Here is an 11,454-nt window from a genome sequence, read left to right on the forward strand (position 1 = left end):
AGAAAATAGCCACAGCAAGCCACTGCTTAGTGCACCTAAGAGATTACAAAGGATGCTACTCAGACTGCAGCACTATGATATTAGTGTGACATATGTGCCAGGCAGGGATATGTTGCTCGCAGACATGTTGAGTAGAGCATACTTACCAGAGAGCACTAAGGGAGACAGTGAGACAGAGGTAGAGACGGTAAACATGGTTAGCTATTTACCCATCTCAGCAGAGAGGCCAAGCGCTATCAGAGCTGCAACAAAGGATGACCTAAAGTTACAGAGTGTGGCAAATAGAATACTGTCAGGGTGGCCCAAGAGGAAAAGAGACTTGCCAAGTGACATCAGGCACTACCACTGGTTCCAGGAGGAAATTAGTTGCCTGGACGGCATCGTTTTCCGAGGAGAAAGAGCCGTGATACCGGATGCACTCAGGGTTGACATCACTTACAGGATCCACTCCTCTCATCTGGGAGTAGAAGGATGTCTGAGGCGAGTGAGGGAGTGTGTATACTGGCATGGGATGAACGAGGAGATAAAGACCTTCATCGCTAAATGTGATATATGCAGGTCAGTGGACCCAAGGCAACATAGGGAGACACTACACCCACATGAGCAGACCCTGGGCCAAGGTACGGACAGACCTTTTCTCCTTCCACAACAAAGACTACATGATCACTGTAGACTACTTCTCTAACTTTTGGGAGGTTGACTATCTGTCTGACACTAAGAGCAACACAGTAATCGGAAAACTCAAGGCCCACTTTGCCAGGCAAGGGATACCTGATGTCGTTATTTCTGATAACGGGCCACAGTATGCATCACAAGAGTTTCAACACTTCAGTCAGAACACAGGACATCTTCGCCGGGATGCCCACAGAGTAACGGGAAGGCGGAGTCAGCGGTAAAGACAGCCAAGGGCCTGATGCTGAAGGCTGCAGCGGCGAGAGAGGATCCGTACCTGGCTATGTTGGACCATTGTAACACACAGAGCCAGGGCCTCAACACAAGTCCAGCACAGAGACTCCTAAGCAGGAGGACCAGAACCCTGCTTCCTACAAAAGACACTCTGCTGAAGCCAGAGGTAACGGACAATGACTGAAACACAACAGACGGAGACAGAAAAAATACTACAATCGCACAGCAAAGGACATGGACACTCTGAAAAGAGGAGACAGTGTGAGAGTACAGCCTGGTGACACACACAAGACTTGGAGAGTGGCAAAGGTGATCCAACCAGTGAGCCACAGATCATATGAGGTGGAGTTAGAGTCGGGAGGTGTTCTGAGAAGAAATCGTCCCCTCCTCAGACGCAATCGCACCACTACAGACACACCAACTACAATCACACCTGCATCAACAGTGACTGAGAAGGCCGGCCCGCCAGTCAACCCGGTAGGGAGCCAAGGTGCGGTCATTACCAGGTCTGGTCGACAGGTTGTCAGACCTCAATACCTGAAGGACTATTATACTCCGTGATTAGAGAATGGACTGGGGAGAGAGAGAAAAAAGAAGAGAAAAAAAAGAAGATTGAAATGGGTTATGTGTGCACATGTTTTGATCTGTTGATTGTTTGAGGTGTACAAAGGTAATGAGTCATTTACACAATTGAGAAGGTGAGTGTTGTTGTTTGGATCTGTTGTAAGTAAGCAGAACACAGGTTAAGTAGTTGTAAGTTAAATATCTATCTCTATCTGTATATATCTGTACTTGGAAAAAGAAAAATGTAACAATAGGATTGTTCTATTTAAGTACTGTTGCACTTAGGACTGTTTTAGAGGTGACAGAGGGTTCACTTGTGGTAGAACCAAGCTTATGTATAACGATAATAACTGTGAATAAAGTACAAGTAAGCAAGACTGCTTTAACCCTTCATTGTGTACATTGGGTAGGCGGGGTGGGGGTAACTGTACAAGGCATTTGATACTGTGGACCATAATATAATGAAGCATAGGCTAATTAATGTAGGACTGTCTGACTGCTGTTGGCTGGTTCTGTAATTATCTTGCTGACAGGACTCAATGTGTTCAGGCTGATGGTTTTTATTCTGATGTTTTATCTGTCCACAAGGTTCTGTTCTAGGACCATTGTTATTTACAATCTATATCGATAATCTAGGCAAAAATGTTCCAGATGCAAACTTTCATTTTTATGCTGATGACACTGTCATTTACTGTTGTGCTAATACTTTGACAAAAGCTCTGGAAAGTTTGCAAAATACATTTAAAGAAATATAATCCCAACTTCAGCAACTAAAGCTTGTTTTAAATCCGGAAAAAACTAAATGATGATTTTTACTAAATCCAAAACAAAAGTGCCTTGTCTTGCCTCTATACACACATCGCAAGGCATTCCAATTCAGATTGTGTCGACTTTTAAATACCTTGGCTTTTTACTTGACAGCTTGTCTTTTAAACCACACGTTGAAAGTGAGGTTGGGTTTCTTTTTCAGAAACAAATCGTGCTTTTCTTTTAATGCAAAGAAGCAACTAGTTGCTGCCACTTTTTTACCAGTATTAGATTATGGTGATGTTTTATATATGAATGCCTGTTCCACCTCACTACACATGTTGGACACTGCTTACCATGGTGTATTAAGATTTATTTCTGGATATAGATCACTTACCCATCATTGCACTCTGTATGCTAAAGTTAACTGTCCGTCCTTGACTGCCCGTAGACTGCTTCATTGGTACACCTTCATTTATAAAGCAATTATTGGTCAGCTCCCTTTTTACCTCGGTTCATACCTCACCATCACATCAAACCCATTTTACAGTTTACGATCCCAGGACTATTTATATGCCTCAGTACCCAGAACCCGCACAGAGTTTGGGAAAAGGACCTTCATGTTCTCTGCTCCCTCTGCCTGTGTAACCGATAGATTATGCTTGCGTTGTGTTCTTGTGTGGTGTGTGGCGACAGTAACCAGGCAGGAGGCAGCACTGGATCTCAGGCTCTTTAATGGCCCTGTTAAACCAGATACAAAACAGGGTTATGTCTTGTCTTGTTTTATCTTGGCCACAAGATGGCGCCCTCAGTTCACAGGCTACAATGGGAAAATATATCACACAGTCAGGTCGAGGCCTACACAACATGTGTCATACACAAAAGATCGTCACTACTGCTAAATAGCTTTACAAAAAGTGCACAACTGCTCCATCTTTAACCTAGATACTATTATATAAAACTGGTTCATTGCCCGGCAACTTATTTACACATTTAAACCATCATAACGTTCTTTTAGACCAAAGATATGTTTAGAGATGATGAGCGACCATCTTACCTCTTCAAGCACCCAGTATAGACTGGCGTGAAGAGGGACGTGCAGGGGGAAATACGTCACTTCGCCAGGAAGTGACGATTTCAAAATAAAAGACTTTGAGAATAAAAATAATAAACAAATTAAAATAAACGTGAGGGAAGGATTATAAATGGAATACATAACAGTATATTACATATATACCTGCTACACGTTCAGCATCCACACCAAATCCCAAAACAGGTGACACCACAGGTAGGAGATTCCAACAAAACAATGAAAAAGGGTGTTTTGGCGAAATTCACAAGGGGAACATATTAACCTGTTACACCTGGAATGGACTTCAAAAAACGTTGAAACTGCAGGCCCTCACTACCATATCTGATTTTAAAGTTCAAATTAAGGGCATTTTAAAGAATGAGATGGGAGAATGTCGCTGCTTCACTGCATAATGTGGTGTTATATTTTATATTTTTAACCTGACCTTCTCTCCCCAGCAACCTCCTGCAAAGCCTCACCTTCCATCCTCTTTCTACCTTTTTACCCTATACCCTCCAATCTCCCCCAATCCCATTCAATCTAGTTTGCTGCAGCTCAAATGTTTCCCCTCCTCCCACTTTGCCTTTTATGTCTCTGTCTGTGTTTTGTGTATTTTGTATGTTTGTTTTTGTTTTTGCTGCCATTTTGGCCAGGTCTTGCTCGAAAAAGAGATCTTTGATCTCAAGTGACTACCTGGTAAAATAAAGGTAAAAAAAAGAAAAAAGAAAAAAAAAAAAACTTCATTGGGTAAGCGGGGTGGGGGTAACTGTGCATTGGATTATCAACGAAACCTTACTTGGTCCCAAGAAGAGGGTCTTGTGTATTATTGGGTTAGGACATTTACTGTACATTGGAGGGGGTTGGGTTAGGACATTTACAGGGGCCAGTTTTGAATTGCAGTCTCCCGTAGGTGCTCTTTGAGAGTAGTTTTGAAAGTGGGTATAGTGATTCACATATCTTTACAGCTGTGGGTAGGGCGTTCCACATTGATGTGGCATAATTGCGAAACGTGTTTAGTCCCTTGTTTGAGCCAAATCTGGGTTTAACATGATTTGTTGAGCTTCCTCTGGTGTTGTGGTCGTGGTATTCACTGACCTTTGGGAAGTATTTTGACATGTACATGGGTACCTTAGTCGTATACTGTATCTTGTAGACCAGGCCCATTGCAAGTTTCTGTACTTTGTCGTCTACTCTAAGCCATCCTAGGTAGTCAAAGTGGGCAGGGGTGAGGTGGGTTCTAGGAGTAAGGTCAAGTAGTAGTCTGACCAGTTTGTTTTGTGATGTTTGTAATCTTGTTTTTAGCGCCTTTGGTACCATGAGGTGCAAGCATAGTCGTAGTACCCTTGAATGAGTGCTCCTGCCAGTCTTCAAGGTATTCTTGTTTACCAGAGAGGAGATCCGGTACAAGAATCTAGTTCGTTGGTTGACTTTTTTTATTACCTTGGATGCCATTTTGTCACAGGAAAGATTTGCCTCTAGGATGGAACCTAGGTATGTAATTTCATCTTTCCTTGTGCCAATATTGTCACCCACTGTAACTGAAAAGCCGTCGGTCTTGCTGAGTTTGTTATTTGATCTGAAGAGAATGGACTCAGTTTTACCCAGGTGTAATGATAGTTTGTTATCAGCGAGCCAGGTGCAGATTCTGCCGAGTTCTGAGTTGTGACAGTATAAAGAACCACTGTACTTGTTCTGACACACACAACCCTCCCCATGCGGAAGGGACATGTTGTCCACATCTGTGATATCCTTAAACATTGTTCATTCACTCTGGAATAAACCTTTGAAACTGTTAAAACTGTTAAGCTGCAACGTCCCTCATATGGGACGTTTTTCAGACTTTTTGCAACCGGCACTTTGGCGACCCCTAGTGGCTCGGGTGTGCATATTTTGTAATACAATATATATATCGAATTGAAGTCTTATTTGTTGCCTGTTGATAGCGACTAAATCCGTTCAGCGGTTCTCGAGTTACATGCCGGTATTTGAGGCTTGTCCAAAGTACACAGTATTGCGCAAAATACCACTCCCGACTCAGGCTGCAGTAGTTCTGTCAATCTAGATCCGACGGTAGCCAATGAGTGTGGCTTTCCAATGATACCCCACACAAAAACAGGAAGAGCAAAACAGCCGAATTAATTGAAGTCTATGAGAGAACTGAGTTTTTCTTTGTACACAGTTTACCAAAATCACTCCTAATCACTCATTTCTGAATGGATCTTTATGAAATTCGGATATGTACTACATAAGGCTTCAGGCTATGGCTCCTTCTGGATTTGTAAGCCATACCACCATCTGGGGAAATACTACCTCTGGACTACCAAGTTTTTTTACAACTCAAGTTCAGACCTATGTTACTCTATTACGTTAGCACTAAAAGTATTTTTTTCTGGAATCAGAAACTTCAGAATGTCATCTTTCAAAAGAGACCAGGCTCATGCATGTGCTATAAGTATAAAGTATGTTGTTTTGGTTTGCAAAAAAAGTATGCAGTCCTCAAAAACGAAAATGGCCAATTTTGGAGGTGCCTGTTAAGAGGCTAAGACAATTTCTATAGTTCAATAAGGATAGTTTATTACAATATGGATGCTTCCAGTTAGTAGAATAAAAATAATACAAAGTAGTACAAAAGTATTAAAGAGAAATGTGGTAAGGGTGAGAAGAAGAGGAGGAGAAGAGGCAAGAAAGAGAACAAGTGAACATTCGTTTATATCCTCTGAGGGACAGAGCAAGACGTATTACATTTGATACATATTCAAATCGTGATGTTACGATTATGCATACGTGATATTTAGACGTATTCCATATAAGTACAACTCGGTAGAGCAGTCTGCTTGGTACATAGTTACGTTTACATCAAATGGTCATAAGGGTGGGGGCCGTAACAGGCACAGACTGAAACCATGCTCCATTTTAAGACCTTGAAGAACATGATCACACATAGGACACACAAAATTCACATCCTAACAGCCGGTATGGAGACTTAATCCTTTCTGTGCCAAACCCGAGAAAAGTCGGGTTTCGCCGCCAGCCGTTGAGCGCCATACCCGAGAATGATACGGTTTTGATCCTTTGATATTTTTCCTTTGATCCCCTGGCACATCTGCCTACGTTGGAATTGCAATGACGATCGAATCTCACCAGGTGGCAGTATCACCTACCTATTGAACTGGGGATATCACTTGTCTTCCAGTAATGATTTACCTCCGGCTGTTTCCGCCTAGGAGTGGATCACAACATAGCAATCGGTGGAAGATTTGGTGCCTCAGTCGAGCTATTATTTCGCGTATGGTAGCCATGCCCAATATACACGAGTAATTGTGATCGCCATAGGATCGACTGGGATTTATAAATTTTGGAGTACTTTCTGACTGAGGTGAGGTCTATCTTAGGTAACCTGCTGGTATTCTTTTAACGTAAAACATGCTTCTGTACCAGGGCGGTTAGGTGGCCGAGCGGAGATTGCGTTCGTCACCAGCCCCGGAGCTGTGAGCTGGATTCGAACGAGCTGGATTCGCCTGTTCGAATCCAGCTCACAGCTCCGGGGTTGTCACCAGCTTGGCTGGCCGTCTGCACTAATACAATTGGCTGTATTAGAGGGTGGGAGAAGCTGGCGGGGTGGGTCCGGGTCGTTGTAAACAGCGACTCCTACAGTTCGGTCGGGGCGCCTGCTAAGCGCGGATAGGACTCGAGGGGGATAGTGTGGTCCTCCCACACGCTACGCCCTCTCGATGAGAATCCGCGCTGCCAGGTGAAAAGAAGCGGTGATTGGCTGGACGTGTGTCGGAGGAAGCACGTGGTACGTGGTAGCCTCCACTCTCCCAGATGATCTGACTGTGGGGGGTAAGTGTGCAGCGACCAGGAAGGGACTGGGAATTGGCATACGACTAACATTGGGATGGGAGAAAATCGGAGGAAAATGGAGGGGGAAAAAGACAAAAAAAAAAAAAAAAAAACATGCTTCTGTACCGATCAGTGTTTCGTTTTACCGGACGTAAAACATGCCTTTTGTAACGATCGCAGTTTCTAGTTAAAACGACCCCCCCCCCCCCCCCCCCGTTGATGATCATATGAAGACACATATGTACATGGTATATACCTTTGATTTGGAAGTATTTGGGGTTTCAGGCGATCAACCAGAATGATTTGGGCATATTGCATATAACGCGTCATATCTCTCGCAATCTATGAAAAAAGACTGGATTATATTGGAAAGGGGCGATGTTTAGCGTGTAATAGCGCACAAACTACAGTATGAAAAATGTATTATCATCAACTATCCAGTTAGTTTTTATAGTGTAACTTTTGGCTACTTCATTGATCATCATCATTGAACGTACAGAGAGAGAGGGAGAGAGATTTTTATAAACTATAAAAATGCATTACTGTTACAATCTTGTTGTAACTAAGAGATTACATGAAAAAAATGATTTCTGGGCATGGATTACAACATACAACTTTCTCTTGGGCATTTCCTGGTTGTTAAAGGTGCTAGAAATAACATTCAGCCACAAGGTGTCACACTAGAGCACCAGCATGTCATTTATCCAATCAGGTGCATTCCACATGGAGAAATGGGAAGGATACAAATTGTATCTATAGCCCCTTTAATTAAACAAGGTAAATACATCAACTACAAACAATACTGTTCTGACAGCCCATTATTGATGTAATTAAGAGTAGCTGAAAATAATACTTTCAACCTTGAGGTGAATGGAGCATGTCTGGAAGTGGAAGGGCCTTATCTGGAGGGCTTAGACAAGCCTTCTCTTGAAGAGGCCAAGCCTTCTCTTGAAGAGGGCAAGCCTTCTCTTGAAGAGGTCATGCCTTCTCTTGAAGAGGCCAAGCCTTCTCTGGAGGATGATGGGCCTTTTCTGAACTCTGACAAATGTTTTCTAGAAGAGGACAAGTCTTTGCCAGACACTATGGAGTCATCAGAGCGGTCCTCAGTTTGTATTTCAGACGAGAGGCTGGCTTGTTGAGGAGACCGCTCAGTTGCATGCCTCTTATGTGAAGTAACAGAGTCTCCCTCTGGTCCAGTGTGGGTCAGTTTCCTCTCCGGCCTACGTGTGTTCTCACTGTACTGCTCAGGTTCTGAGTCAGATTCGGGGTCAGACTCAGCAGTCGCCATGTGTTTTCCACTTGAAGTCGTTGGTGACCTGCGCTGAATGGCAGTTTTGGATTCAGCCGATTGTTATCATACACTCGGACTCATCAGAGGTGTCCTCGCTTTCGGTTGGAAGTCTCTTCTCTTGGCACTTGCGTACATTCTTTGCAAAATCGCCATTGTCACTCTCTGAGTCAGTCTCAGGTAACAGATGACTCTGCGATACGTCTGACATGCCCTCGCCTTCTTCATCCTTACAATCGGACTTGGAGGGAGCTCTTCGGAAGCTTCTCTGAAGCTTTTTGGAAAACCTTTTGGACACCGTTAAATAGTTATATTTTGGTGAAGATGTTGAGTAATCAGAACTGTGTTCAGTTTCAGAGGTACTTAGCTCCCCATCACATTCAGGCTCAGTATCACATGAAGGTGTCATCTGTGGCCTCGGGTTCTGATCCCTGGTCTGAATGCGCTTGTCCTCCTCCTCTGGGGCAGTAAAAATGGGACAGTGCGCATAATTGATGTTCTTCGCCTTTAGGAATCCGTCGAAAGAGTCGAACACCTCTATGTCAGAGGAGGGAGATGCCACTGCTAGTTTTGAGGTGGAGTCTTGCGCCTCACAAAGAGGAAGAATGACTTCATCGTCTTTTTGGTTTTCATTTCTAACATCCTGTGGCAGAACAGGGTCTCCATCTGTGGGTTCAAATGTCAGGTCTGACACGACCATCCAGTCGTCATCCTTCTCAGCTCTATGTTGGAAGTCTTTGTCTCCCGTCACAGATGTCTCCTCATTTTGTGGAGATTTGTCCACCCTCAGTTCCCTGTGGTCTAGATCTATGGATTGTTCACGTTGCAGATCTTCATGTTCCAACCCTGGCTCTTTAAGTGAAGCTTCCGTCTTCACCGCACTTTCATACTGTGAAGAGTCAAAGAGTGCATATAAGATTCAGTACAATATAGGCTCATATCTCTGATTCATACGTCCCATGCATACTGATGTGGATACACAGATACTGATGCTGGTACTGAAGGTGATACCAGGCTAAAATACTGCAGGCACTGAGGGTGATACCAGGCTAAAATAATGCAGATACTGAGGGTGATACCAGGCTAAAATACTGCAGGCACTGAGGGTGATACCAGGCTAAAATAATGCAGGTACTGAGGGTGATACCAGGCTAAAATACTGCAGGTACTGAATGTGATACCAGGCTAAAATACTGCAGGTACCGAGGTTGATACCAGGCTAAAATACTGCAGGTACTGAGGGTGATACCAGGCTAAAATAATGCAGGTACTGAGGGTGATACCAGGCTAAAATACTGCAGGGACTGAGGGTGATACCAGGCTAAAATACTGCAGGGACTGAGGGTGATACCAGGATAAAAGTAAATATAGAGAATAGACTGATTTACTTTCAGTTAATAAATAGAGAATAGCTACTGATCTTTATATGATATGGACCCATGACTGTCCATGTACATTGTTACTGTCTCTTCCATCCTCTGCTCTTCTATCCTCTCCTCTTCGCCTCCCTTCTTCCCCACTATATTACCAATGAAAGAGCATTTCTATTTCAAACTGTATGGATCCATATCATAATAAACAATCTTATTGAACTTTAGAAATGGTCTCCTAATCATTCTGATATTAATTTCAATATTATTATTCAGATTTCTATTCTTAATACCTTGGATCTTGATTTACATCAAAACACATCATTACAGTGATATAACCACCTGCTTAAACACTGGCTCAGGAGGTAGAGCAGTAGTCTGGTAATCAGAAGGTTCCCGGTTCGATTCCAGCTCCTCCCGGGCAGTGTGTTGAAGTGTCCTTGAGCAAGACACATAACCCCTAACTGCTCTCGATAAGTAGGTTGGCACCTTGCATGGTGGCCTCTGCCGTCTGTGGTGTTTTTTAAGTTCTCCCATCGTCTTGAAGCTCTTCCCACACTGGACACAGCAGTAAGGTTTCTCTCCTGTGTGTGACATGTGGTGTAGTTTAAGTTCTTTCTTCATCTTGAAGCTCTTCCCACACTGGTCACAGCAGTAAGGTTTCTCTCCTGTGTGTACCACGTGGTGTAGTTTAAGATATGCCTTTCTCTTGAAGCTCTTCCCACACTGGTCACAGCAGTAAGGTTTCTCTCCTGTATGTACCACGTGGTGTAGTTTAAGATATGCCTTATTCTTGAAGCTCTTCCCACACTGGTCACAGCAGTAAGGTTTCTCTCCTGTGTGTACCACTTGGTGTTGTTTAAGTTCGTCCATCGCCTTGAAGCTCTTCCCACACTGGTCACAGCAGTAAGGTTTCTCTCCTGTGTGTACCATGTGGTGTCTTACAAGATGTCTCTTTAACTTGAAGCTCTTCCCACACTGGTTACAGCAGTAAGGCCTCTCGCCTGTGTGTACAATGTGGTGTCTTTCAAGATTTCTCTTTGTCTGGCAGCTCTTCCCACACTGGTCACAGCAGTAAGGTTTCTCTCCTGTGTGTAACATGTGGTGTAGTTTAAGTTCTCTCATCGCCTTGTAGCTCTTCCCACACTGGTCACAGCAGTAAGGTTTCTCTCCTGTGTGTAACACGTGGTGTCGTTTAAGATAAGCCTTTGTCTTGAAGCTCTTCCCACACTGGTCACAGGAGTAAGGGTTATCTTCTCTGTGTATCCTGTGGTGTTCTTTAAGTTCTCCCATCGCCTTGAAGCTCTTCCCACACTGGTCACAGCAGTAAGGCTTCTCTCCTGTGTGTACCATGTGGTGTCTTACAAGATTTATCTTTACCTTGAAGCTCTTTCCACACTGGTCACAGCAGTAAGGGCTCTCTTCTCTGTGTACAATGTGGTGTCTTACAAGGTCTTTCTTTCTATGGAAGATCTTCCCACACTGGTCACAGGAGTAAGGTTTATCTCCTGTGTGTACCATGTGGTGTATTTTAAGTTCTGACTTTCTCTTGAAGCTCTCCCCACACTGGTCGCAGGAATGACGCCTCAATTCCTCCATGTCTCTATTGGTTGCTGGGCAGCAGGACGGGGTGGATCTGGAGAACAGAGAGAGAAAGAAACATT

The sequence above is a fragment of the Notolepis coatsorum genome, assembly GCF_963971535.1.
Source record: "Notolepis coatsorum genome assembly, chromosome: 1".
Classification (NCBI taxonomy): domain Eukaryota; kingdom Metazoa; phylum Chordata; class Actinopteri; order Aulopiformes; family Paralepididae; genus Notolepis; species Notolepis coatsorum.